The 27,500-nt window shown below is 34.0% G+C and overlaps 1 long non-coding RNA gene and 1 pseudogene across 1 annotated transcript in view; both read left to right on the top strand.

The window, feature by feature from the left end:
- Nucleotides 1–14,329, top strand: part of LOC136825944 (uncharacterized) — a 19,687-nt gene extending 5,358 nt beyond the window's left edge. The window contains exons 2-3 of the long non-coding RNA XR_010849488.1: nt 12,198–12,291; nt 13,622–14,329. This is a non-coding gene — a long non-coding RNA (uncharacterized lncRNA). The remainder of the gene's footprint in view (nt 1–12,197; nt 12,292–13,621) is intronic.
- An 8,886-nt stretch (nt 14,330–23,215) lies between these two features.
- Nucleotides 23,216–27,500, top strand: part of LOC136826101 (zwei Ig domain protein zig-8-like) — a 235,088-nt pseudogene continuing 230,803 nt past the window's right edge.

The following is a 27,500-nucleotide window of genomic DNA, read 5'->3' as shown; positions in this document are numbered from 1 at the left end:
CTCATGCGGTGCACTGTAGGCATTACTTAAGGTTCTTTGCAGCGTGCCTTCGGCCCCTAGCTGCAACCCCCTTCGCTCCTTTTACTGCACCTCCTTTCATATTCTCTTTCTTCCATCTTACGTTCCACCTTCTAACAATTGATTCACAGTGTAACTACGAGGTTCTCCTCCCGTTACACCTTTCAAACCTCTTGTCAATTTCCTTTTCAGCACTGAATGACCTCTTAGGTCCCAGTGCTGGCCTTTGGCCTAAATTCCATACTCAGTCAACATTATTGCCAACACACGCGAAAAACCGTCCTCTTTTTACAAAAATCATTGAAGCAGTACACTGAATTTCAGGGTTAAACCACTTATGAAGGCTTTGCATCTCATTACCACGCAGCATAAATGGCTTAAAAAAGGGTAACTGGTCAGGCGTGGATTATTTCTAGTCATAAATTACAGGGGGCATTTTCGCATAATCTCTCTACGCGTGATACGCTTCAAATGATTAATATTTAAAAGGAAATATTAATTTTGTGGTATCATGTCGATGGCATTATCTGAAGTGTGATACTGTTTCTGGCTGCATGTGCTCAATTGTAAAGGCTATAATTCAGCTGTATATGAATAATTTAAGTTAGTTTTTTTTTTTTTAGTTTTCTGTAAAAGAAAACTATTGAGATGGCTTTGTCTGTCCGTCCGCACTTTATTCTGTCCGCACTCTTTATGTCCGCCAGTTCCTCGTTGGACGAGTCGGTAGAGTTCTCGGCTAGCACTCCGCTAGGCCCGTGATCGAGTCTCCGGCCGGCCAATGAAGAATTAGAGGAATTTATTTCTGGTGATAGAAATTCATTTCTCGGTATAATGTGGTTCGGATTCCACAATAAGCTGTAGGTCCCGTTGTTAGGTAACCAATTGGTTCTTAGCCACGTAAGATAAGTCTAATCCTTCGGGCCAGCCCTAGGAGAGCTGTTAATCAGCTCAGTGGTCTGGTTAAACTAAGGTATACTTTTTCTGTCCGCCCTCAGATCTTAAAAACTACTGAGGCTAGAGGACTGAAAATTGGTATGTTGATCATCCACCTTCCAATCATCAAACACACCAAATTGCAGCCCTCTAGCCTCAGTAGATTTTATCTTATTTAAGGTTACAGTTAGCCTTGATCGTGCGTCTGACAACGCTATAGGACATACCACCAACTGACTGTGACTGAAAGTTTCAATACGCTGTACATAAAACTCGATTGCGCCGATGAAACTTCGGCGAATTTTTTACTATTTTCATTCTTCACCACTTGAATTGATTACAGAATACGTTTTCAGCTATATCTTTCTGATTGCTGTTAAAATCAAACTTACTCAAATAATATACAATTATGTAAAAATAGTTTATCACTCAAATTTTTTTAATTATATAAATTCAGCTGGCTTGATGAGAAAAATTTACATATTTGATTATAATCAGACGCCAGATTTATATTACGTCACATCTGAGTCAGAGGAAAAATTCCGGGAAATGATACAACCAGGAATAATTCCGGCTAATTTTAGCTTTACAGAAACACAAAAGCCTATTCAGGGGTTAATTCCTTATAGGTAATGCACTTATAGAATTTATCATTTACTCAACGAACTGATTCCTGTAGGCCAGTGGTTCTCAACCAGTGGTTCTCAACCTGGGGCGGCGTCAGCAATTTCCAATGGGGGGCGCGAACCTTAGGGAAAAATTAAAAATTCTCTAATTATCTTCGTTATTCTCTTAACAAGAGTCGCTAAGAGGCAGTGTCAAGTATCTTACTAATTCATTCCCAGAAAAATAAAAACACCCCTTCTCTTTCTCTCTTTTTTTCCATAGTCCTTTAAATTTGGGAGGGAATTTTACTTATACTCATAGATGGGGCGTGGAGGGAAAGACCAACTCTTAGAGGGGGCGTGGTAATGAAAAGGTTAAGAACCACTGCTTTATAAAATCAGTAATTCACACGAATTATTTCAAAATCAGTAATTCATACACTTGATTGATTCCTTTTTTTTTCATAAAAATTTTGCACTTGATTTTTTTCTTAATTTTGCTTGATACGAAAGCATAAAACTGCCTGAATCCATAACACATCATAAGTGGTTAAATAAATAGCAAAAGTATTTCCGCAGGGAAGCAGCCAGCCACCAAACCCTAGGAAAATATTCTTATATATGATGCACGCGAAGAGTTCGTGACCAGAAATAGCTTATCAAAAAGTATATCTGGAAAAGGTTAAAAGCTTTCGGATACGTAGTCATATTTCTGTTTGTTATTTTTACCGTCTTCTTCTGCTGTTTTCTAATACAGAATAAACGTTATAGAGCTAAAAAGGCATTTAGTTTACGACAAGTAAAATGAGAAAAATCTTGAGACATAAATATAAAGGAAGGGTAAACTTTTCAAAGTCACATTAAGTTTGTAAGGAGGAATACAAAAGGAGTTTGATTCCAGGAAGTGGGAATTAACCCGATTTGGAAAGGGAGATGTCTGCTTTCTCTCTCTCTCTCTCTCTCTCTCTCTCTCTCTCTCTCTCTCTCTCTCTCTCTCTCTCTCTCTCTCATAACTTTTTATTAGGTACCTAGCGTAATAGAGAAACTCAAAAATCTGTTGTGGATCATATATAGATACTATATAAAAATATATATATATATATATATATATATATATATATATATGTTGTGGATATATATATATATATATATATATATATATATATATATATATATATATATATATATATATATATATATATATATATATATATATATATATATATGGTCTGTAGTGTGGTCTTCACTTGGGTACATTTTTCTTTTAAAATTACGAATTAAGACAAAATTGTTTTATTTTTCTCAGAACTTTTCACTATGGAGGAAGTATCTATTCACCTTACAGTATCTAATCTTGTACAATTATTCATAACCTTTGTCATGTCACCTTTACTTTGAGTCAGAAGATTATATAGGATTCAAAATACTTTTAGCATTTTTTATTTTATTTTATTTAGTGATACACATTCCTGAATTTGTATCCAGCTGGTATGAGTCAAGCAAAAGCAACAGCTGATTATATTCCCGAATTTCGAAATTGAGACATGTTATAGACAAAGGTATGTCGTAACACCAAGCTTATTCGCTGGAAATAATGCTATTATTATTATTATTATTATTATTATTATTATTATTATTATTATTATTATTATTATTATTATTATTATTATTATTATTATTATTATTATTATTATTAAAATTATTATTATTAATTCACAAAACTTATTCTCATGGAAAAAATGTTATTAACACAAAACTTATTATTGAAAATAATGTTATTATTATTATTATTATTATTATTATTATTATTATTATTATTATTATTATTATTATTATTATTATTATTCAGGAGATGAACCCTATTCATATGGAACAACCCTACAGGAACCATTGAGTTGAAATTCAAGCTTCCAAAGAATATGGTGTTCATTTGAAAGGAGTAACAGAAGGTATTATTATTATTATTATTATTATTATTATTATTATTATTATTATTATTATTATTATTAAGTCCTCACTCTCAACGTGCAAAAAGGAAACACGTGTAGAAGGTAAACTTGAATTACTTTAATAAAAATCTAGATTAGGTCATTCAGACTTTCATTAAACGCCAATCTAACTGAAACGCAATTATCGCGGAATTAGGAAATACCGAGATCTGATTCTACCTAATCTCTTCGAGAATTTCTCCCGAGTGATAGTTGCATTGGGAATGCAATTCTCATCTGCCTTACCGGTAACGAATGGAGAGAGAGAGAGAGAGAGAGAGAGAGAGAGAGAGAGAGAGAGAGAGAGAGAGAGAGAGAATTTCCACTCGCAAATGACCAATTTATATAATGGCCTCTTTTAACAAGATCATTCAATCAATTCTTCATGAATTGCTGATGGCTCTTCATTCGTCCGTTTCCTAAATCATTCTGCTGTTTTACGAGATTTCATTTGTTTGTTTTTATGTCAGTTTCGGTGTTAATTCTTATTAATTTTTCGTCAGATTCAACAAAGGAACTTTGGGGAGATTTTTCAAAAATTGCTGAACATGTATCTAGGATGGATGGCTAATTTTACAAGAAAATTCATTCCTTGCAAACAATGCGGCTTATTTATGTCAATTTCATTGTTAATTTTTGTTAAATTTACGTCAAATGGAACAAAGCAAATTTAGAAAGATATTTTCAAATTGCAGGAAATGTATCTAAGATGGATAATTCTGTCCCTGCTCCATGAACTGGCCAGGGAAATTAGGTGGATTATGAAATACCCACAACCCAAGTATCACAGTCTAATGAATACGTTTGTATATTTTGTATCATAAGTTCCTGAATTTCCAGTGTCATATCTCAGTGAACTAAGCACAAGATCTCTTAAGTACTTCATATACAATGCGAGTTTTCTAAAACAGTTCAGTTGCAGTTAGGAAAACGTTTGTTTCACGCTCAAATCAGAATAAGAAGACGGGGAACGTGGCAATGTTTAAACGACGTATGTGCACATATAACCAAAACAATCAAGTATAAAGATTAGACAGAAGAGCAAACCATCTCGTGATACTATGCCGCGTTCCTCAAGACCGTACAGCCCCTAGCATTTAGTCTGCTGGTATCTGATTGCGTCATTAAATGCTTCTCTCGAGCAACATAATCCACCGAATACTGTTCTAAGTCCCACACTGCTCAGGAGATGGGGGAATTCAAGCTTCAGATCCCATGAGGAAGATCCTAATAAACTCCACGCATCCTGATCTGGTCGGGTGGTTTGTGATGGTAATTTCTTCTTCTTCTTCTTCTTCTTCTTCTTCTTCTTCTTCTTCTTCTTCTTCTTCTGCAATTCGTACGATTAGAGAGATGTTCTCGGCTATTGACGAAGCAGGAGGAAATCGTTCGTGAGCAGAAGTTTAGTGCTTTCGACTTTTGTTTTATATCAGAACGACTGGAAATTAGATATTGTTATGAAGTTGTCTTCGCGCTTGAGAGAGTGCAATTAGTCTTGGGGTGTTTCCAAAGGAAATAGTTCTTTGCCATACGTAATTCGCATAAGCTCCAACACGATGGTTTCCTTGCTTATTGAACTTCCGTCAGAAGGAAGTTGATTTCCATAACAAAGGGAAAGCCATTACGAAATGTTGTTACTAAATCTATTGGACCTCTGACTATTTAAACTTGGCTGGAAGACGAGTCATAAGACGCGTAGCTGTTTATTAGATGCAAAATTTGAAAAGCTGTTTCCAATATATAACTGTAATTACTTAAAAAGGCCTTTATACAATATGGTTTTGGCATATCTGGTTATAATGCCATTGAAAGCTTCGGTAATTTTTATTTTCCACCTTATTTAAGAAGATAATTTTATATATGATGAAACTTAATGTTTGTGAATATGTTCCCAGTTTAGCTGAGATGCAATAACATTCCTTAATTTTTTATATTTTTTCACTGACGTCATTGGATGCCTGATACTTTTAAATCTATGTTATGCCTCTTGTTTATTTTATTCATTGCAAGGTCATCGAATTCTATCTGTCCATTTACTTCATCTCAGTCACTTCATCTTAAAATTTCTCAGTCACTTTATCTTAACTCAGAACCATTGCAGCATCAAAATTCTCTCTCTCTCTCTTAGAATTAGTATTTCAAAATTCCTATCTCTCTCTCTCTCTCTCTCTCTCTCTCTCTCTCTCTCTCTCTCTCTCTCTCTCTACGTAGTCCACTTGAATATTGCAATATAATATGGTACCCACACTACCAAAAGGATATTGCACAAATAGAGAGTGTACAAAGGTCATTTACAGCTAGAATAGAAGAATTAAGGACACTACTGGGAAAGACTACAATTCTTAAATTTATATAGTCTTGAAAGGAGAAGAGAACGCTACATGGTAATTCAAGCATGGAAACAGATAGAAGGAATTACCAAAAATATCATCTAAAATTATCAAAAAGAGCAAGCAGAGGTAGATTAATAGTGCTCCAGGAAAATCTCATTAATCCACCACGCACCAGCATCGATAATGCAGCGTCTCAATGCGCTCCAGCTCATCTGAGGAACATAACAGGAGTCTGTGTTTAAGAATAAGCTCGACAAATATCTAAGATGCATCCCAGACCATCCAAGACTGGAAGATGCAACCGGAAGATGCGTTAGCCTCTCTGGTAGACAAAAGGCCCTCACACTGAGGGACCTGGGGCAACCTCTTGTAAGGTCTGTAAGGTCTCTCTCTCTCTCTCTCTCTCTCTCTCTCTCTTAGTGAACTATTTCTTCCCTATTCTCTCTCTCTCTCTCTCTCTCTCTCTCTCTCTCTCTCTCTCAGAACCACTATAGTATCTCAAATATCAGTCAGAAACAAAGTCACAGCACCAACCATCCTGCTGCACCTCCATTTCAACAGTTCCGTCCACGGGAGATTGGGTCTTCCTCTGCCAAGATTTTCTCGCTGGATTGCTGATATCTCCACTGAAGCTCAGAGCCAGAAATTTTATCCTGAAACGTCATCCCTCCCCCACCCCCCTTTTCGGATATTAAGTGACAAATGGAGCTCGGGACTTGGCAAGTATCTGGTGGGGGGGATTATGTACTGACTGTGTATGTTTTGTCATCTTTAGGTATTTGATATTAGTTTAGTGTTTGGTGTAGGATATGCCAATGAGGTGTATAGCTGGACGGGAAAAATGTCATTCGTATACTTGAAAATCAAAATATTAAAATATATTAGTTTCTGTTTGGTGTAGGGTGTGCAAATCAGGTGTATAGATGGACGAGAAAAAATTATATTCACATACTTAAAACTCAAAATATGCAAATGTCATTTAAATGAGGAACTTCCATTAAGAATTATGAAATGTGAATGTTAAGTAATAGATGATAATCAGGCGGAAATTAGACCAGATCTTATCTCAGTATTCCAAGACATTCATATATCATTTAAATGAGGCACTTCCATTAAGAATTATGAAATGTGAATGTTGAGTAATAGATAATAATCATGCGGAAATTAGAGAAAATATTATCTCAGTATTCCATGAAAAACTTTTCTTTTAGGATTTTTGATGCTAAAGATTCGGTATTAGAAGATAACGTGATGCAGCAGTGATGCAACTAATCGTGACAAAGATATTAAGATGCTGGAAAAATAACGTGTTTAATGATTCATGTGAAACCTACCTAAGTAGAATAAAATGATTTTTAATTGGAGCTCGAAATTCTTCAACTGTTGAAGGTTTCTGTAAAGGCAACAGTGATTGATAACAGCCTCTTAAAAGGTATAACAGCAGCGGTTTATCTCCAACAGCAGTTTTTAAAAGGTATGTTAACAAGTTAATCTCCAATGACAATCTTTAAAAGGTATATTGAAAAATTTTATTTCAATTGGAGCTCGATATTCTTTAATTGTTGAAGGTTTCTGTAAAGGCAACAGTGATAACAGTCTCTTAGGAGCTATATCAACAGCAGTTTATCTCCAACAACAGTTTTTAAAAGGTATTTAACAAGTTTAACTCCAATAACACTTTTTAAAAGGTATATTAAAAAAAATTTTATCTCCAATTCAATCCCATAAACCCAATCAACACTCATTGACGTGTTAACCGAAAAGGTTAAAACGACGTATATTTTCAGTCTCCAGCAACAGTTTTTAAAAGGTATATTAACAAGTTTATCTCCAATAACAATCTTTAAAAGGTATATTAACACAATTTTATCGCCAATTCAGTCCCCATAAACCACAATAAAACTTATTGACGTATTAACCAAATAAATTCAAACGACGTACATTCAGCCAACTGGAGACGCATCAAGATTCAAATACATCGCCACGTCGCATCTCTCATACTCTCATAATCCTTCCCAGATCCTGTATCACTTCCAGGAATTATGATGAGGCTGAGGGATTAGCAAGGATATCCCTAGACTTCCGGCAAGAAAGTTGGGAACCTTTCTTTTTGTGAAAGTTCACAGAGGCTGAAGGGTGCAATTTCCTCTTTTCTTTTTATTTGTTTTTTTTTTTTTTTTTGTCTATACAAAAGCAGAAGATTCTTAGCTATCTGATAAAATAACGTTTAAGCAATTCAAACACACACGCCCTCACTCACTTAAAAAATAATCCACACGCGCAAGAATCGATAAATACCATTACTTTTTTTGCAGTCTCGTGTGCATGCATTCATTAAGAAGCCTTATTTATCCATTGATTAAACTATACAAAAGCAAAATATTCTCAAGTATCTAATAATAAGGCTTCCGTTCTCAATAAAATATCGTATAAGCAATTCAAATACACACGCTCTCACTTACTTGAAAAATAATACACTCGCTCAAGAACCGATCAATACCATTATTTTTTTTTTTCAATTCTCGTGCGCTTGCATTCATTAGGGGAGCTTTCTGGCTCATGTGGGATCCTTTAAAACCTACTGAATCGTAAGGCAGAACGAAATGAGAAACCATCACGAAATTCTAGCCCCCCTCTGTCAGCTTTTTACGCCTCGTTAGGGATTCGTATCCGTGTTCCCTGGAAGCAATGATTTCTTTTTTTCATGTTTTTTTTTTAATGTGAAAAGAGATTTTAGATGGTTTTAATCGACAGAGATAGAATAATTGGAGTCTTGATGTTTATTGATGCGTTTTAATAGTATAATTTAATAGACTTTTGATTGTAATGAGAGTACTTTATGGTGAATTGAATTTGAAAAGATATGTATATATATATATATATATATATATATATATATATATATATATATATATATATATATATATATATATATATATATATATATATATATATATATATATATATATACACACACATATATATATATATATATATATATATATGTGTGTGTGTGTGTGTGTGTGTGTGTGTGTGTGTGTGTAGGTTTAAAGTCAACTTATATATTTTACAAATCAAAAAAACTCCTTTAGAATTTAGTATTTTTTGTAAGGCAAATGCTCAGATTTAAGGTAATTATTTTTCTGTTATTTCATTTTTAATTTTATAATAATAATGATACTTAAAAACATTCTCCCAAGTAACAGTGAACTCTTGAGAACGTTTTCAACCAATAAATTCTTTCATGCACAACTCTTGATTAATCACTTAAACACTCTCCTACTCTCTCTCTCTCTCTCTCTCTCTCTCTCTCTCTCTCTCTCTCTCTCTCTCTCTCTCTCTCTCTCCCCTATTCTCGTCAAAATGGCTCTCATCAATCCTCGAGGGACAACTGCCCCCACGTCTTTCATTCTGGTCTGATCTCGACACTGCCTCCTTCTCTCAAGAAATCCGGAAATCTCACCAAGCCTGCAAGAATTCGAAGCTACACCCTTTCTTCCATTACCCTGGAGAAGAAGAAGAAGAAGAAGAAGAAGAAGAAGAAGAAGAAGAAGAAGAAGAAGAAGAAGAAGAAGAAGAAGAAGAAGAAGAAGAAGAAGAAGAGAGTTAATGAGAATCGTCTGCAAATGGAGAAGGTTCAGAATAGTTTTCATACGTGATTCTGGACTGACCTTCAGATCATTCATAATAGTTATTCTGTTCGTTTTGATAATCCAGAATACCAGGAGACTTAACAAGTAGGTTATTTTCTTCACAGACTTTCAGATAATTTATAATAGTTATTTTCTACATTTGGCGCATCCAGATTATCAGATAACTTTAAGAAAAGGAAAATTAACATGAAGTATAGGTCAGTATGGATGTTTTCTCTTCATTGACCTATAGATAATTTATAATAGCTATCCTGTTCATTTTAGTTATCCAAATTATCAGACAATGTCAAAAGAGCTCGAAATATAGATCATTCGAAACTATATTTTTGCCAGTCAATACGACCAATTATTTCGAAGGAATTATTCTTCCTAATGAAAATCTTTTTTGTTGGAACCAAGTTAAGTATCTTATTAGCCATTTTTAGTTTTCTGTAAAAGAAAACTTTATTCTGTCCGCAGTTTTCTCTATCCACCCTCAGATCTTATAAACTACTGACGCTTAGAAAGTTCTGCAAATTGGTATTTTGATCAGCAACCCACCAGTCATCAAACATACCAAATTGCAGCCCTCTAGCCTCAGTGGTTTTTATTTTGTTTGAGGCTAAAGTTAGCCGCGGTTAAAGTTTCATGTGCCGCGGGTCGTACAACATTATGCAGAGACCACCGAAAGACGGATCTATTTTCAGTGGCCTTGATTAGACGCTGTACAGACAATTCGATTGCGCTGAAGAAACTTCGGCCCATTTTTTACTTGGTTTTTTTCTCTCCAGAAAATATTTCGTTAATGATCGAGCCCCGTTTGGAAAGCCCTACAAGAATTTTAATCTAAAGTTTGTGCTGTTTTAATCTCGGGGCTTTTTTTTTTTTTTTTTTTTTTTTACTCTGAGTTCCTTTGACCCACCAAGATTTAACCAGGGAGGATCGTTGAGGATCTCAATTTTGGATTAAGTACACAATCAGGTTTCTTCTACAGCTGTGTATTAATTATATATATATATATATATATATATATATATATATATATATATATATATATATATATATATATATATATATATATATATATATATATATATATATATATATATATATATATATATATATATATATATATATATATATATATATATATATATATATATATATATATATATATAATATATATATATGTAATATATATATATATATGTGTGTTTGTGAAGTAAATTGAACACAGGGTATTGAAAATTCATTTTTTATTGAAGCATCGCCAATCAGACAAAATACTAATTACAGGTTAGAAAAAGATAGCATACACATCTAGGAATTATTAATCCATAATTTCTCTCTCGTCAACAGATCAGATAACTAGAAAAGAAAAGAGTCCTCTGTAGAAACACCAAATAAATTAAAAAAAAACTCTTATTCCAACATTTATCAATCCATCTTTCCACCTTCCACTTACCCAGAATCTCTTCTCTTGCTAACATCAACTTTCAATCACCTCTTACTACTCTCATTCTATCTCTGTGATCTCGGGAGCTTTCAGCAATTTATAGTCGACACATTATCATTCGTAAATAGAAACCTATTACAAATTCATTGAAGTTCCCTTTTTTTCATCCTAAGAACGTTTACCTATTTTATTTGTTATTTGTTATTTCCTGGTATTCTATTGCGTAGAAATGTTTGAATACAAACTATTCGTCAAATACATTTCTTACAATTTATGAGGTGAGTAAACCTTCCATAAAATATTTTTTCTACCTAGCATTAAACGCAAACTATATTCGCCAATTATTTTTCTTACTACACCGTATAAGGTGAATAACCCTTTGCATATTGAGTAGCGGTATTTTTACGTGGAGATTCTAAGGGTAAGTTCCGCTAAATCCGTGTCTTTGTTGACTACAAGTTTTCATTCGCATCTGAATATTTTCAGACAAGTCGTCTGAAACCGCAACATTTTTTTTACACGTGCAATAACATTTCCCATTCGAGTATTCTGCTAAGTTGCTCTTCCTCCACTTCCTCAAAGTCTTTTATAAAGCCTGTTCAGATACATTTCCCAAAATTTTGAATTATTTTGACCAGGTTATTCATATACTCAGTTCGTAGAACCATTTTTAGACACCAAACTTTATTTTTAACCAATGTTTTCATTGAGGTGAAACGCTTCTGTAAAATCATGTCATTGCCACCTTTCCTTTTTTTTTTTTTTTGGTCAGTTGTCCTTCCTGCTTAGTTCAAGGTCACTAGACTGTTATTTTCGGCCTTAAATAGAGTAACTGAACCTTTAATGTTCGCGTTTATTTAGACAAATTTCGTAATGGAAGTCTTTCAAGCAACAGACATTGATTTCTACACTTATTTCTTTTTGTGTCTAACTTTGAATAGTCTTGTAATTTGGCGAGCTAGTTTTGTTTTCTAGTTTTAATAACAACAATAATAATAATAATAATAATAATAATAATAATAATAATAATAATAATAATAATAATAATAATAATAATAATAACAACACGGACGAAATGCCACTCGCTAACGTATTTGAATAAAATATTGTTATTTTTATTGTTTTTCCTTATCTCTGCGACGTTCGTGATGTTTTGTTTACAAACAAACTACTAAAAACTCCCCCCAAATTATTGTTTTACCTGGGTCCTAACACATTCTTTCTTCCTACAGGCAAGCTTATCACATCCTACAGAATTCATCTAGACGTTTTCCTACCAATTTATTCTACAGTTTTTCCTACTGGGCCGTAATCTCAAGAGACTGGGTAAGTATCCCTGTAAGTTATTCACCTCTTGGGTTAGTTCGTTCTAATTCAACCACAGAAAACCACAATTTATACTGGAAAGACATAATCATAAGGAACAGTTGGGGACATTTCATCAACCAAGATAAAAATCTAGACGAATTCACTCCACTAATGAAGTCATAATCTTTAAAAAAATTTTTTTCTTTTAGGTCTCTTCGTTGTTAATTTCACTGAATTTCCAAACAAATATAAGTAAAGAAAGTTTGGCTTTTATATTTACAAAGTTTTTCGACCTCACGTGAAGATTCTCCATGGGAAACTATTGTTATAGTCTGTTCATTTACTCAGGCTCGTCTGAGAAAAAGGGAAATCATTTCATGATGTTTCTACTTTTAGGTTTTAACCCCAGACTGTCAGTTAATACTGAGTGGTGCTTGAAATATTAATGAGTTCCTCTTACGTATTTTTGTCAACGTTATTTTTTTCCTTGGGGGAAGAAATGAGAAGGATAAAATTACATTATTTTCTACTTACCTCAAGTACGTTATTTTTAGTTTTCCGAATATTTCTTTGGAATAAGATGTTGAGCATACTGTTGGTGGTTTTATAAGAGTAAAAAGTCACTGGATACTTTACTCTTAGGATAGGCAGAAGGACAGTCAGTGTGGTTATATTTAACCCTACCATAAATTGAATCAATTTGATATACTGTATAAATTGAATATTTGTATATGTATATATATATATATATATATATATATATATATATATATATATATATATATATATATATATATATATATATATTCTAAAATTAATCAAATCAGTTTAATATCATTCCCATAAATGTCTTTCTAGATAAAAAAAAAATCATAAAAACATTGAAAATCACTACTTTGAAAATCGTATGACCTTCACTCTCATTACCATTTCCTCTCTCTTCTTCCACTTATTCACTTCTTCTGTTACATTTACTCTTCAATCTTTCTCCCTTCATTTGTCTCAGCACTGCGCGCATGACTAGAAAAACAAAGTTACGGTTCCCAAGGGAGTCATTTTTCATCATTATGGATCTTGCTTTTGACCCCCCCCCCTCCCAAAATCATGTCCGCCAGGTGATCCCAATTCTGATATTGATCTGTGCAACAAATTGGGAGTGAAAGGCACTCTGCTGTACTCGAAGATTGTCGTACTTTCTTAATAATATATGAATGAATTTGGACACCGTGAATTAGGGCGTTTTCGACAGGTATTCGTGGAAGGATTTACTAAGGTTAAGCACTTGCCTTTGTGGAAGTCAGAATCACTCGTGTTAGCTCAGACCTGATATATTTTTCTTTATTTTCAGATTATTAATTCCTCGCGTGATGAATTGTTATCACACCCTCGGTGGGGTTAAATCAAGTCTTCCTGACGAAGGAGTGACGGAGATCTTTCCTTCATATTTATGTCAGCTGCTTCAGGAAATGTCAAGATTCGACTTCTTAAAAGGCATAGTTTGGCCTTTGAAAGGAAATAAAGGCATTTGCTGATTTTATCTGTTTATGTACGTGTGTGGCAGTGGTCATTACTTCTTGTTATCCCTAGAACCACACGTAGTTAGGAGAAAGTTCTCTCTCTCTCTCTCTCTCTCTCTCTCTCTCTCTCTCTCTCTCTCTCTCTCTCTCTAGAAGTTTTTGTAGAAGTGTGGTAGTAATCACTGTCTCTCGTTATCTCTAGAACCACACCCACTTGGAAGAAAGATCTCTCTCTCTCTCTCTCTCTCTCTCTCTCTCTCTCTCTCTCTCTCTCTCTCTCTTTATGGATATAAACTGCTGCACATATACTCTCATCAATCACACAAACTTCAGCCCAAATGAAATATACATTGAGTTCCCCTAACTATTTCGATAAAATAACAATGGCAATATATATATAAAACGGCCTTTGTATCTGAAGTACTAGTGACAAATTAATAAAGTTATGAATAATTGATGATTTCCTTCAAAGGTGATTGGTAGCAGGTTTGATAATTGATAGAGGGACACCAGGAAACACCTTGCATGAGGAAGAAAATGAAGAGAAATGCAAGAAAGTAATAAATAAAATTAATGTGTTTTTGTTACTACGACTATCATTTGGAAACATTACCACAGACTTTATTGTAGCGATGAAAACCTTCTCGAGAAACATTACTTGAGGTCTTCTTTCTTATTTTGACGGGACGCATGTTCCCGAGATGTAATCGAGTACTGGGACCTTTCCCTGAAAAAAGCTGGACGCCATATCTTAAAAACTAACCATAGAATTTTCTTGAAAATAATCTCATTATGTTTCCTTCACCCAGATTACTCACTATATTCTAATGTAAGCTAACCTAACCCAACTTAACCTAACTTAACCTAACCCAACCTAACCTAGTGGTTTGACAAAAAAACGGACTGGTGCAATACTAGCATACATCTCAGGAATTTGCTGACGAGGCTTCGTAAAAGGAGAACAATCTACCGTCTTCAGAGCATTGATGGAAATTATTCGTCGTGTGAGGATATGCTGAGTAAGGTAAGAATAGATATTCTAATGTAAAAAATGTTTCTTTTTTCACATTTCTTATGTGTTTCTTAACTCTGGAAGCCTTTGGGAAACAAACTGGTCTCCAAGGAAATGCAGATCACCGAATTAGCTCTTGACATATCTTGCATGAAAAATTGCTTATTGATCTGCCTTTCAAACTTGTGTCTTTGTTCTCAATTCTATACATCAGAATGTGCCAACAGCACAGACAATAAAACCCAGAAACCAAAACTTACAGACGAACGTACAGCCGTGAAAACGAAAATACAGAAAAAAATCGTAAATTGAAACTTGTGTACCGGAGGAAGACGTCTTCAAAGGGAACCCTATTGTACCCTGAAGGGCAATATAACACCTACATTTTGAAGCCCCCGGATTAGACGTATTGGCGCCCAATCCCTCGGAGAGGTCTGTCAACATCAGGGTAGAGGTGGGTCGATGGTATTGTTGCCAAAAATTCCATCGGGACCCCATACATCCAGGTCACTTCCGCGTCTCCAGGAAAAGGCAGGAAAATAGGAGAGAGACCTCACGCTCCTTCCACATTAAAAAGTTCAGGAAAAAAATTTACTGTATCTTAATTCATAGGAGGTTTTTTTTTATTAGGAAAAGGAAGTAAATGGAAGAGAGACGTCACGTTCCTTCCACATTAAAAAGCTTAGAAAAAAAGTTACTGTATTTGATTCATAGAAGTTTTTTTTATTAATTTTGTAGAGACTCTTAATACGATCATTTTTAATCTGCTTTATTTTCCTCGTCTTTCACTGCCAGGAAAGTGCCTTATTCACTGCAAGGAAGGATTGAGGCCTGCTGGATTTCAAGGAACGTGACTGCATCGTCCTTCCTAGAGGAGAGAGAGAGAGAGAGAGAGAGAGAGAGAGATACATGAAAATAAATGCTAAAGTAGTGAGAGAGAGAAATTATTATGAAAATAAAATAAAGTAATGTGTATATAAATTATTATATATATATATAAATATATATTTATATGTATATATATATATATATATATATATATATATATATATATATATATATATATATATATATATATATATATATATATATATATATATATATAATGCTATATCTCTCTCTCTCTCTCTCTCTCTCTCTCTCTCTCTCTCTCTCTCTCTTCCAAGGGTATATATACTCTGTATATATATATATGTATATATATATATATATATATATATATATATATATATATATATATATATATATATATATATATATATATACTGACAACCTTGACAACCTTTTCTGTCTAACCCTCGGTCAAATAATAATAATAATAATAATAATAATAATAATAATAATAATAATAATAATAACAACACAATCATACCACAATGCGAACTAACAACCCGAATTTGCAAGTAAACCAAAGAGATGATGATGAGACCAGCATTCGGATTTACTGCTCTTTTCGCGTTGTTGTCTTTTGATGTCGAATATTTTTGGCAGGAACAAAGTAACTCCTCTCGCTCACTGTTTGATGATGACGGTTGGTTAAGCTTATTTCTTTATGCGTGGATTCCGTAATCCGTTTGAAATGAGGAAGCGGTTTTAATTACGTATTTTCTCTTGGCTCATGTGTGTGTTTGTTTGCGTGTTTGGATGCTGGGAATATCGTCTGGGAATGTGGCCACATAATGTGGCCACATGCGTACATTAAAGTTAGTTGTTAGGACATTTTATAACGACTTTCCAAAGACCATATTTAGTGATTAAATCATTATTTACAAGATGTTTTCAATCTAAATCATCATATTTCTTGAAAATGTCAAGTCTAACAGATAATTTCTGATGCTGGAAGAATATCAGAAGCAGCCCATAAACCTGAATGCACCCATGTAGTTCCTTCTCTCAGGAGGGAAATATCCTGCCTCTGATTGGCTGTTGATGACGTCATGACATCCCTGCTGCCTACGTCATGAAGAAGTCGCCATATACCACTAACATTCTAAACTCTAAATCGACATTTATTGAAACATTTCTCTTCCTTGTGTATATATCTATTGTCACATAGTACCAAAACCTATATAAAACGTTTTCATGTGGATTTCTAATAAAGGACAGGCATTAAATAGCTATTTTTGTTTTATACGTTATTTGGTCGAGTCTCTTCCAAAGAGTCTTGAGAAGAGCCTAGAAATAAGTTTCAAAGTCATTATTATAAGAAACCAACAACGGATATCGATCCAAAACCATCAACTTTGTAAGAAATAATGTTCACTCAATTGGCTATAATGTAGATAGGTAGGTCTCAATAAAGGAGGAAAAAGACTAACTGGTTACCTTCTTAACCTAAGAAACACAGAGAATATTGCATATGGAGATCAAGTATATATTTGAACTTCTAACAGCTCTATATATTTGAAAGATAACACTCTGTAAGAACAGATGCCCCAGTAAGATAAGATTTGCCTCGGTTTTAAGTCTGTTAAATAAATATAGTGACATCTGGGAACTATGTCAAGACAGGAGGCGTTTCTTCTGCTCCTTTTGATTGATGACGTAATCAAATATAGTAAACAAAAGAAATCCTGTAACACATGCACTTATTGTTATTTGTTTTTAGTTATATATATATATATATATATATATATATATATATATATATATATATATATATATATATATAGATCCTAAAATTTTTATTTGCATGAAATAATATATCTTAGCAACAGATAGTAAGGAACTACACACACACACACACACACACACACACACACATATATATATATATATATATATATATATATATATATATATATATATATATATATATATATATATATATAAAGGCCTGGCCTTTTTGTTATTAACAACGACAATCTTGGGCAGCAAAAACGCCATCCACTAGATTATTTAAGAAAATATTACCCTCAATTTCCACATAATGTTAAAGAGAGCCATATTTTTACAGAAAATTACTATACCGCCCCCCCCCCCTCCTCTCTCCAAAGAATATTGATGCTTATGAAACACACTGCCTGTCTTTTATAATAAAAATAATCAGTCTTTAATGACAGAGTAAGTAAAATATATTGGAAAAGAAAGTTTATCATATGAGAGAAAGAATTTGAAGGTTCAAAGAGACTGGTAGATTGGTAAGTAGGTGGATTTAAAAAAATGATTATATTAAAATGGAAAGCAATTTGACAAGAAAAGAAGAACGAAAGATTTTAAATCAAATTATATCAGCTAATAATGCCATAATTTCCTGTATAACTCACTCTTTTTTTCTCTCTCAAAGAATAAATAAATTCACGAAAAATAAATGACAGTGTGCCTCATTATTCCTGGGAATATTTCTACCATTTTGATATCAATAATTGTTGATAAAATGTTCATTTACTATGATTTCTTTTAAAAATCATATATATTGACCCTAAGATAGGAAAGAAAAAAATAAAATTAGCAAAATCTGGAATTTCGTGACATTTTTGACGTTTTTGGAAAAATAGCAAACAGCAACGCATAAGCCTGGTTGTTTCTCGCAGTTGCTGCTGTTTTGGCGGGAAATTTACTGCCCTCCCATTGGCTGTCGATGACGTCATTAAACCGTCACTGCTTACGTCATGAAAACTTGCCTTGGGCCACTAATATTCTATCTCTAAATCGTCATCTATTATAAAGTACTTGCTTTTTGTTTATATGTCTTTTATCATAAAGTCTTAAAATCTATATAAAATGTTTTTAAATAGCTTTAGAATAGAGATATGGGCCTAAAGTGTTATTTTTTTTATATTTTCTTCATTTTAGAAGTTAAAACTTTTGTTTAAATGGAGGCAGGGCGGATTCTTATGCAAGGATTCTAGAATCTAAAGTAATTACTGAAAAAACTATTTATATTCATTACTCGTATAAGCTCTAGAACAGATTTCTCTTTATTATTGCTTTTATATCAGTATATATAATTATTCTGAATAATTATCGCCTAATATTACTAACAAATATTGATGTAAAACCGACAATTTTGTAAGAACTAGCGTTCACACAATTGGCTACAATGGAGGAAGGCGGGTCTGGATAATATGACGGAAAGAGACGAACTCGTACCTTTGGTGATGACGTAATCAGGTACCATAAACAAAAGCATTCCCTCTGTGGAGAAATGTAAGGCAAGCGGTTATTGTTTTGAATAAATAGACGTTAATAAAAGATAGAAATGAGTGTAAATAATGAATATGAATAATTAATATAAATAATTCTAATGAATAACCACAAACCAATCGTTTTATTTTCGTAAATGACGGGGATGCTTTTGCTTAATATGTCTGGTTACGTCATTAGCAAAAGGTGCGAATTGACTGGTAGTTACTCTTCCAGTCTTACTGTTTACGGGTCGATGTTGTTGCCAGGTGTCACTAAGTATAAGTGACGGATTTAAATGTAGACATATACTCTTTTAGGAGGTGACTGTTCTTATGTTAGCTATTCAATATATAAAATCATTGGACGTGTAATGAAATATGAAATTGGTCCTCATATGCAGCATTTTTTGTATTTTTTATACCAAGAAGGTAACTACAGTCGTTGTTCATGCTTTGATAAAGTTGCCAGGTTGCATAAATAGTAAACATAATTTGAGGCATATACTACGTACCAGTGGTTTTTTCTGTTCTTACAGATTATCAATTATCATAAATATCGAACCACTGGAAAAGTAATCAAATACGAACTTGGTCTCCATACGCATTATTCTCTGTATTTCTCAGACCAAGAAGGAAACCTATTAGTCTTTTTCATCGTTTTAGCAGACCTGCCTCCTTCCATTGTAGCCATTTAAAGGAACACTAGTTCTTACAAAATCAATGATTTTATATAGAAAATCCTTGTTAATTTCTATTAAGAATCATTCTAAAACATTTTTATTCTGATATCAAGGCGTAAATAAAATAAATTCGTTTTATATCTCATACTTTACGATAAATTTAAAGTTTTCTGGTTACTCTCCAGATTCCTTGGACGAAACTCCGCCCATTATACCATTTTAACAAAAATTGATAACTCTTCTACGAAGAAAATAGCTATTTCTTGGCAATTTAAGCCCTTTCCTTTACCTATAATCAACTTTAAAATATTTTATGTAGATTTTAAGACTTTGTGACAGTGGACCCATACATAAAGACGACCTGTGTTTATATTAGTGACGAATTAGAGTTAGTTTTTCGATGGTATATGGCAATTTTTCCACTACATTAAGTAGCAGACGTTTTCAATGACGTCACTGACAGCCAATGAGAGAGTAACAAATTTCCCGCCAAAAAGAAGGAACTTTGTAGGGTTATTCCAGTTTATGCGTTGCTGTTTGATGTCAGGCCAAAATTGTCAGATTTTCTTGGGATTTCCAGTTTTTTTATTTTATTTTTTTTATTTTTCTTCTTTCTAGTGGTAATATATTAAGTAAATACGAATGATTATCATCTGAGACAATTGGTAAGTAATTATTTAATTGTTCAATGATTAATTGTTAATATAAAGATGATGAAAATATTCTTGCATCATGGTTTAAAAATATGGATTTCAATCTGCAAAACTTACATGTACTTAAATAAAAAAAAAAAAGATTTTGAGTGGGAAAATGTACATTACCCAAATAAAGTGAAAGGTTGTATATATTGCCTTAAAATAACTCTTGCAAGATTAAATTTTATCTTTAGATTTCCAGTAAAAAACGTTTACAATCAAGGTCGAAATTTGAGAGGAAAAATGGATATTACCCAAATGAAGAGAAACACTGTATATGCTGTCATAATATTTCTATGCAAAAAACCATAGAATCAAATCTTAATAATATTTACATTTACCTTTAAATTTCACAAAAACCTTTGCAGCCAAGGTCTGATAAACGAAGGTGTGAAAGAACAAAAAGAGACCACTTGAAACAGAGACAGGAGAGGTGACAAAAGATTTAGGAACAAAAGTTTGGGATCAAACTTTTTACGAGTCAATTAAGAGGCTACAACATAAAAAAGTAGTCTTTTCCAAACATTTCGTTGGAAGAATTCTCTCTCTCTCTCTCTCTCTCTCTCTCTCTCTCTCTCTCTCTCTCTCTCTCTCTCTCTCTCTCTCTTAATAATTTTAAACTAGATTCATTTATGACGAAGAGAGCTCTTAGATTTAATCTATTTCTATTCAAAATTCACAAGTTTTTTGACAATGAATAACGACAGTTGAATTATATAACATATATATAAGTAGTATATACATATACTGTATGTATATATATATATATATATATATATATATATATATATATATATATATATATATATATATATATATATACAAGTTCTCTCATGTATTCATCAGAGAGAGAGAGAGAGAGAGAGAGAGAGAGAGAGAGAGAGAGAGAGAGAGAGAGAGAGAATTTCTCCTAAAGCTAACAATATACATAAGTCATCTTTAAGCCGGTATATAGACCCAATACCCTCTTATCCAGTACGTAAACCCTTTCAGAACCTAAATATAATCTTATCAAGAAAATGGTTAACAATATTCTGATAAACTAAAGATTGGTCACTTTCGACCTTAACTGTCATTGGTATAAGTAAGAAATTCCTTTGCGTTTGTGAGCAATTGGTTGCAGATCGAGATAAATAATAATAATAATAAGTTAAGTATATTTTAGTTTAACCAGACCACTGAGCTGGTTAACAGCTCTCCTAATAATAATAATAATAATAAATAACTGTAATGGGGTCATTTATGATCATTTCAGGATCAAGTCAGTTATTTGGCATTTCAAAACAAAAACAAAATTCCTGTTGAGAAATTCCAGTTAACATAAATAAAATTCACCCATTCTCTGCATATTGAAGTAATCTTGATAATATAATAATAATATGATAAAGTATAATTATAATGGGGTCATTTATGATAACAATGATGGTAAGAGTCATTTCTGGGTCTGTTTAAAAAAAAATACCTAAGTAATCGTGAATAAATTAATGATAATGTAATAAAAATGATTATAATGGGTGATTTATGATGTAAAAAATAATAGAATGAAGTCCTTTTTTTGGCTGTTTAAAAAAAATTACAGACAATAAATCCCAGTTAACATAAGAAACCCCAGCCATTCACAGCCATAAATATCTGTTGTATACATCGCGAGGAATATAATATACAAGGTATGAAGGCCTCCAATTAGTCTGAATTCCGCCCCAAAATCCTTCCGTGGTCCCAGAGTGGCAAACTCCACGATAATGATCTGCAGTGTCCCTTTGTCAGCGGACAATGCTTCCACGCGTCTCCCGACATTGTATTGTCGCCTTTACATGTCCCCATGTCCCCATGACGAGTAAAAGAGACAACATTTTGAAAACCTTAACTCAAACTCGCTCTCCCGTATGTATTTGTTAATACATCAGGGCTGTTTATGAAACTTGAAACGTCTGTGTGTGTGTTTTATATAAATCCCGCTCGAACTAACCTTTTACAAAGAGTTTGTTATTCCCTTTGATTTAATGGGTAACGTATTATTGACTTACAATATTATTGACTTACAATATGCAGTTCCTTTCAATGATTTCTCCAGAGTTCATGCACTTGCAGTTTCTTTTTAGCAGTTATTTATTAAGTGCTGAGTTATGGGCTGAATATATAAAGTTCAACCGGCTGTAGAATCATAACTTTTGTATTTATGCTTCTGATACGATTCTACTATTCCTTTCCAATATAGCGTTATTTTGTGCCTAAGCTATAATCTGCAGGATGACTTTGCTTGCCCTTTTAATGGAAAAGGCGTACGTTGATAAAGAGAGAGAGAGAGAGAGAGAGAGAGAGAGAGAGAGAGAGAGAGAGAGAAAGAGATTCAGTATTTTGAGTAAAGCAAATGACGAAAAGGAATTAGAATATGACCGTAAAAAACTTTTCTGGTTAAATTCTTCTCTGATGACGTGACTTGCAGAGGCCGGAACACTGGTAAAATATTTTTAATGCAGATATTGCTATTATTGCATATACAGTAATATTATATATACAGTATATATATATATATATATATATATATATATATATATATATATATATATATATATATGTATATATATATATATATATATATATATATATATATATATATATATGATAAAATATGGAAAAGTTAGTGTCAACCTCTCGTTTTTGCTCAAAAAAACAAAATATATATATTTATTTATTTATTTAGAATAAAAACTGGAAAAGTTAGTATCAACTCACTTTTGCTCAAAAACAGATTCAGATACTTGTAGGGGCTTTTTTTTTAAGATCCTTGACGGAAAAAAAAAAATTGAAGAGAAATCGTCATCTGGCTGTTCCCGAAGTCCAGAGTCCTTGGCAGAAAACGTAAAAGAAAACGTGGTTCCAGATTACCTTAAGGTATCACTTCGCTAATCGGTTTTTCTCGTTTGTGTGTTGTGCGTTCTTCGAAGTGCGTTGTTCCCGGTCGAGACTTTGTTACGGGAAAACGTTTTCCCTTGTTAGTTGGATCCTCGATTGTGTTTTGAGATTTTCTCCGCTGTTACAGGTTAGTGTTGGTTCAGAGAACATGTTCTGTGTCAGGCAGGTTCCTGTGCGTTTAGGAGAGCATTTTATAGGCTACTTGGTGCATGGGCAAAATTAATTCTCTTCAGTTGTATTAGTTCAGCTTTGTCGTTTAGCGTGTTCAGGTCATTATTGTCTTTATTTATTATAATCTGAGGAGACTGTTAGTAACTTAGTAACTTGCGTGCTGAAGGCAGTTTCCTACAAAGGTGGTTAGTGATAAGGGACTTGCTTGCTTGGGGTGGCTTAAACAAATATTTTTCCACCTATTACCTTTTTTTGGAGTGTTCAAGTAGTGGCTTGCCTATTCTCATGTGAGTTTGGAAGGAATTTTCTTCAGTGACCGTTTGATGGCTTAGATTTTATTCATGTGAACCCTTTTCTTCAAGTGACTTGTCTGCGCTCTGGAAATAGTGTATCTGAAGTTCATGGCAAGTCTATATATTTCAAAATTTCCTTATTTTTCTAAGTCTTCCGAAGACTAGGACATTGTAACTCTCAACCCCACCTTGCTTAGTTATTTTTAGTTATTTTCTTGATCAAATATCTTCCCTTTGCCCGGTTTCAAGGGCTAGGATTGACCTTTTGCATGAAGGCTCCAAGGATTATATGTTCATCTTGGACTATAACTTTTACCTATGCCGTATTCATGTTTAACTTTGGCTCCTAATCTGGATTTAACAGCTCATCGTTTAAAAGTTTTCATTGCCATTCAACATTCAAGCCTAGCAGCTATCAGTAATTGGTCTCTTGATTTTAGATGATTTTAGATAATCTGTACGTAATCATTTTAGTTACAATCGGATCATGACATTACAGCATAGTCTTACAGTCCTTTCTTTTTGCAGGTATGTGTATCATGAGTTCACATCGTCGACACCTAATGCCTTCTTTATTCTTTCTTGAAGTCAAGATTTTTCCTCTGTATTGGAAGACCTCTCTTTTACAGGATACCTCCAGGATTATATACTGAAGTAGGTACTTTTAACTCCTGTTACTTTCATTTTTTTTAACCTCCACCACTTCAGGGGCGTCCCTGTAGGGGTGGAGGCGCCCCATACAAGTTGTGTAGTAGGTCTGAGGACCTACTACACAATAGTGTATAGGGTTTATAGGGGTTTGTACAAATCATTAATCAATTCATTTTTTTCAAGTGGTGTTTGCAACAGTCCATTACTTTTTTGACTAGTTTAGGTATTGCAACAGTCCATTACTTTGTGACTAGTTTAGGTATTGCAACAGTCCATTACTTTGTGACTAGTTTAGGTATTGCAACAGTCCGTTACTTGACTGGTTTAGGTATTGCAACAGTCCATTACTTGACTAGTTTAGGTATTGCAGTCCGTTACGCTAGTTTAGGTATTGCAACTAGTCCATTACTTGACTAGTTTAGGTATTGCAACAGTCCGTTACTTGTGACTAGTTTAGGTATTGCAACAGTCCGTTACTTTTGACTAGTTTAGGTATTGCAACAGTCCGTTACTTGACTAGTTTAGGTATTGCAACAGTCCGTTACTTGACTAGTTTAGGTATTGCAACAGTCCGTTACTTGACTAGTTTAGGTATTGCAACAGTCCGTTACTTGACTAGTTTAGGTATTGCAGCAGTCCGTTACTTGTGAATAGTTTAGGTATTGCAACAGTCCGTTACTTGACTAGTTTAGGTATTGCAACAGTCCGTTACTTGACTAGTTTAGGTATTACAACAGTCTGTTACTTGACTAGTTTAGGTATTGCAGCAGTCCGTTACTTGTGAATAGTTTAGGTATTGCAACAGTCCGTTACTTGACTAGTTTAGGTATTGCAACAGTCCGTTACAGTTTAGGTATTGCAACAGTCTGTTACTGTGACTAGTTTAGGTATTGCAACAGTCTGTTACTTGACTAGTTTAGGTATTGCAACAGTCCGTTACTTGACTAGTTTAGGTATTGCAGCAGTCCGTTACTTGTGAATAGTTTAGGTATTGCAGCGGTCCGTTACTTTGTGACTAGTTTAGGTATTGCAGCAGTCCGTTACTTTGTGACTAGTTTAGGTATTGCAGCGGTCCGTTACTTTGTGACTAGTTTAGGTATTGCAGCGGTCCGTTACTTTGTGACTAGTTTAGGTATTGCAGCGGTCCGTTACTTTGTGACTAGTTAGGTATTGCAGCAGTCCGTTACTTTGCGACTAGTTTAGGTATTGCAGCAGTCCGTTACTTTGTGAATAGTTTAGGTATTGCAGCAGTCCGTTACTTGTGACTAGTTTAGGTATTGCAGCAGTCCGTTAATTTGTGAATAGTTTAGGTATTGCAGCAGTCCGTTACTTTGTGACTAGTTTAGGTATTGCAGCGGTCAGTTACTTTGTGACTAGTTTAGGTATTGCAACAGTCCATTACTTTGTGACTAGTTTAGGTATTGCAGCAGTCCGTTACTTGTGACTAGTTTAGGTATTGCAGCTGTCCGCTACTTTGTGACTAGTTTAGGTATTGCAGCGGTCAGTTACTTTGTGACTAGTTTAGGTATTGCAGCTGTCCGCTACTTTGTGACTAGTTTAGGTATTGCAGCGGTCAGTTACTTTGTGACTAGTTTAGGTATTGCAACAGTCCATTACTTTGTGACTAGTTTAGGTATTGCAGCAGTCTGTTACTTGTGACTAGTTTAGGTATTGCAGCAGTCCGTTACTTTGTGACTAGTTTAGGTATTGCAGCAATCCGTTACTTTGTGACTAGTTTAGGTATTGCAGCAATCCGTTACTTTGTGACTAGTTTAGGTATTGCAGCAGTCCGTTACTTTGACTAGTTTAGCTGTTGTGTCGAAGGCTTAACGAGGTTCCTAAAGACGAGGATTGTAACTACTTCAAACAGGATCGGGCTTCCTGAGCAGGCGCCGCCAAACTCCTGTTGGTCTCTGACGTATGTTGAGTTTCGAGTGCAGCTCACTTCTGTGAATTAGAAGAGGATAAATATGGTATTAGTTCGATTTGATCGTGTGGTCCAATGCAAGTTCTTTGAGGAGGGGTTTTGATTCAAGTGAATTAGAATGAGGGGATGCTCGGCTCCTTTCAGGTTTTAGTTGAAAGGAGACGCATATGCATATATGAAAGAGAAATAACTAGAAACGTTACCAATTGTTCCAAACATGTTATCGAGAACAGCAGAACAAAAAACAGATAAGTTTTGCAGAACAATAACACGCCAAAGAAACTGAAAGGCAAAATCCATTATGGCAAGGGCTGTCCCATAAACCAGACCCCGGACGCGAACAAAAACACAGGATCCTTGTTTATGCTGAATCGAATAAAATCTATTTAATATTTTCCGGGTTGGAAACATGACGGTAACTGTATCTGAAAGGATTTATTTTATCTCGCTGTGCAGGAGAGAGAGAGAATGGGATTTATAGATTTATTGTTGCAGAGAATGGATAATCATGTTTGGATTTTTTGGGGGTGGGGGTTGGGGTGGGGTGGAAGGGTAGGAAGGTTAGGATTTTACAGTTACGGGAGAGTTGGGATGAGATTGAAATCAAGAAAAAATTTAATAAAAAAATCTGAAATATACTTAAACTCTGTATGATTCGTAGATAATCATTAGAAATACTTGTTTTAGCTTGCTGAATCAACAACTCTTGATTATACTGCCCTAAAATGGAAAACTGTAGTATCAGCAAAATTTTCGAAATTGAGATGTGCCACCTATTGGGCTCGTGAAACACTAATACACAAGTTACTGCAGTTTCAGAATGATTCTCCAGTGCTTTATTTAAAGGGGTCCCATTTGCAGTATCTGCAAAATCAGTAGTAAGGCAAGGGAAAACTGCAGTATCTTCCATTTTTCTCAGCTTTATGTTTTTGCAAATACTGCTGTCTTCCATTTTAGGGCAGTAGAGAGAGAGAGAGAGAGAGAGAGAGAGAGAGAGAGAGAGAGAGAGAGAGAGAGAGAGAGAGAGAGAGAGAGAGATTCAAACACGTCTGTTCTATATATTGACGAAACGAGACAAATATCACCTTCAGAGAGTAAAATTCAGACACGCCTGTTCTATATGTTAACAAGAATTACAAAAATATAAAATAAATGAGCATTAATAAGCACTGCCAAAGCAAACTATATCCACAGCCCTTGACCAAATTCTCTGTAGAATTACTCTCGTAAGTTATTGA

This window comes from Macrobrachium rosenbergii, chromosome 40 (assembly GCF_040412425.1).
Source record: "Macrobrachium rosenbergii isolate ZJJX-2024 chromosome 40, ASM4041242v1, whole genome shotgun sequence".
Lineage (NCBI taxonomy): Eukaryota > Metazoa > Arthropoda > Malacostraca > Decapoda > Palaemonidae > Macrobrachium > Macrobrachium rosenbergii.
Note: the sequence above shows the minus strand (reverse complement) of the source record. Positions and strands in the feature narration are given on the sequence as shown.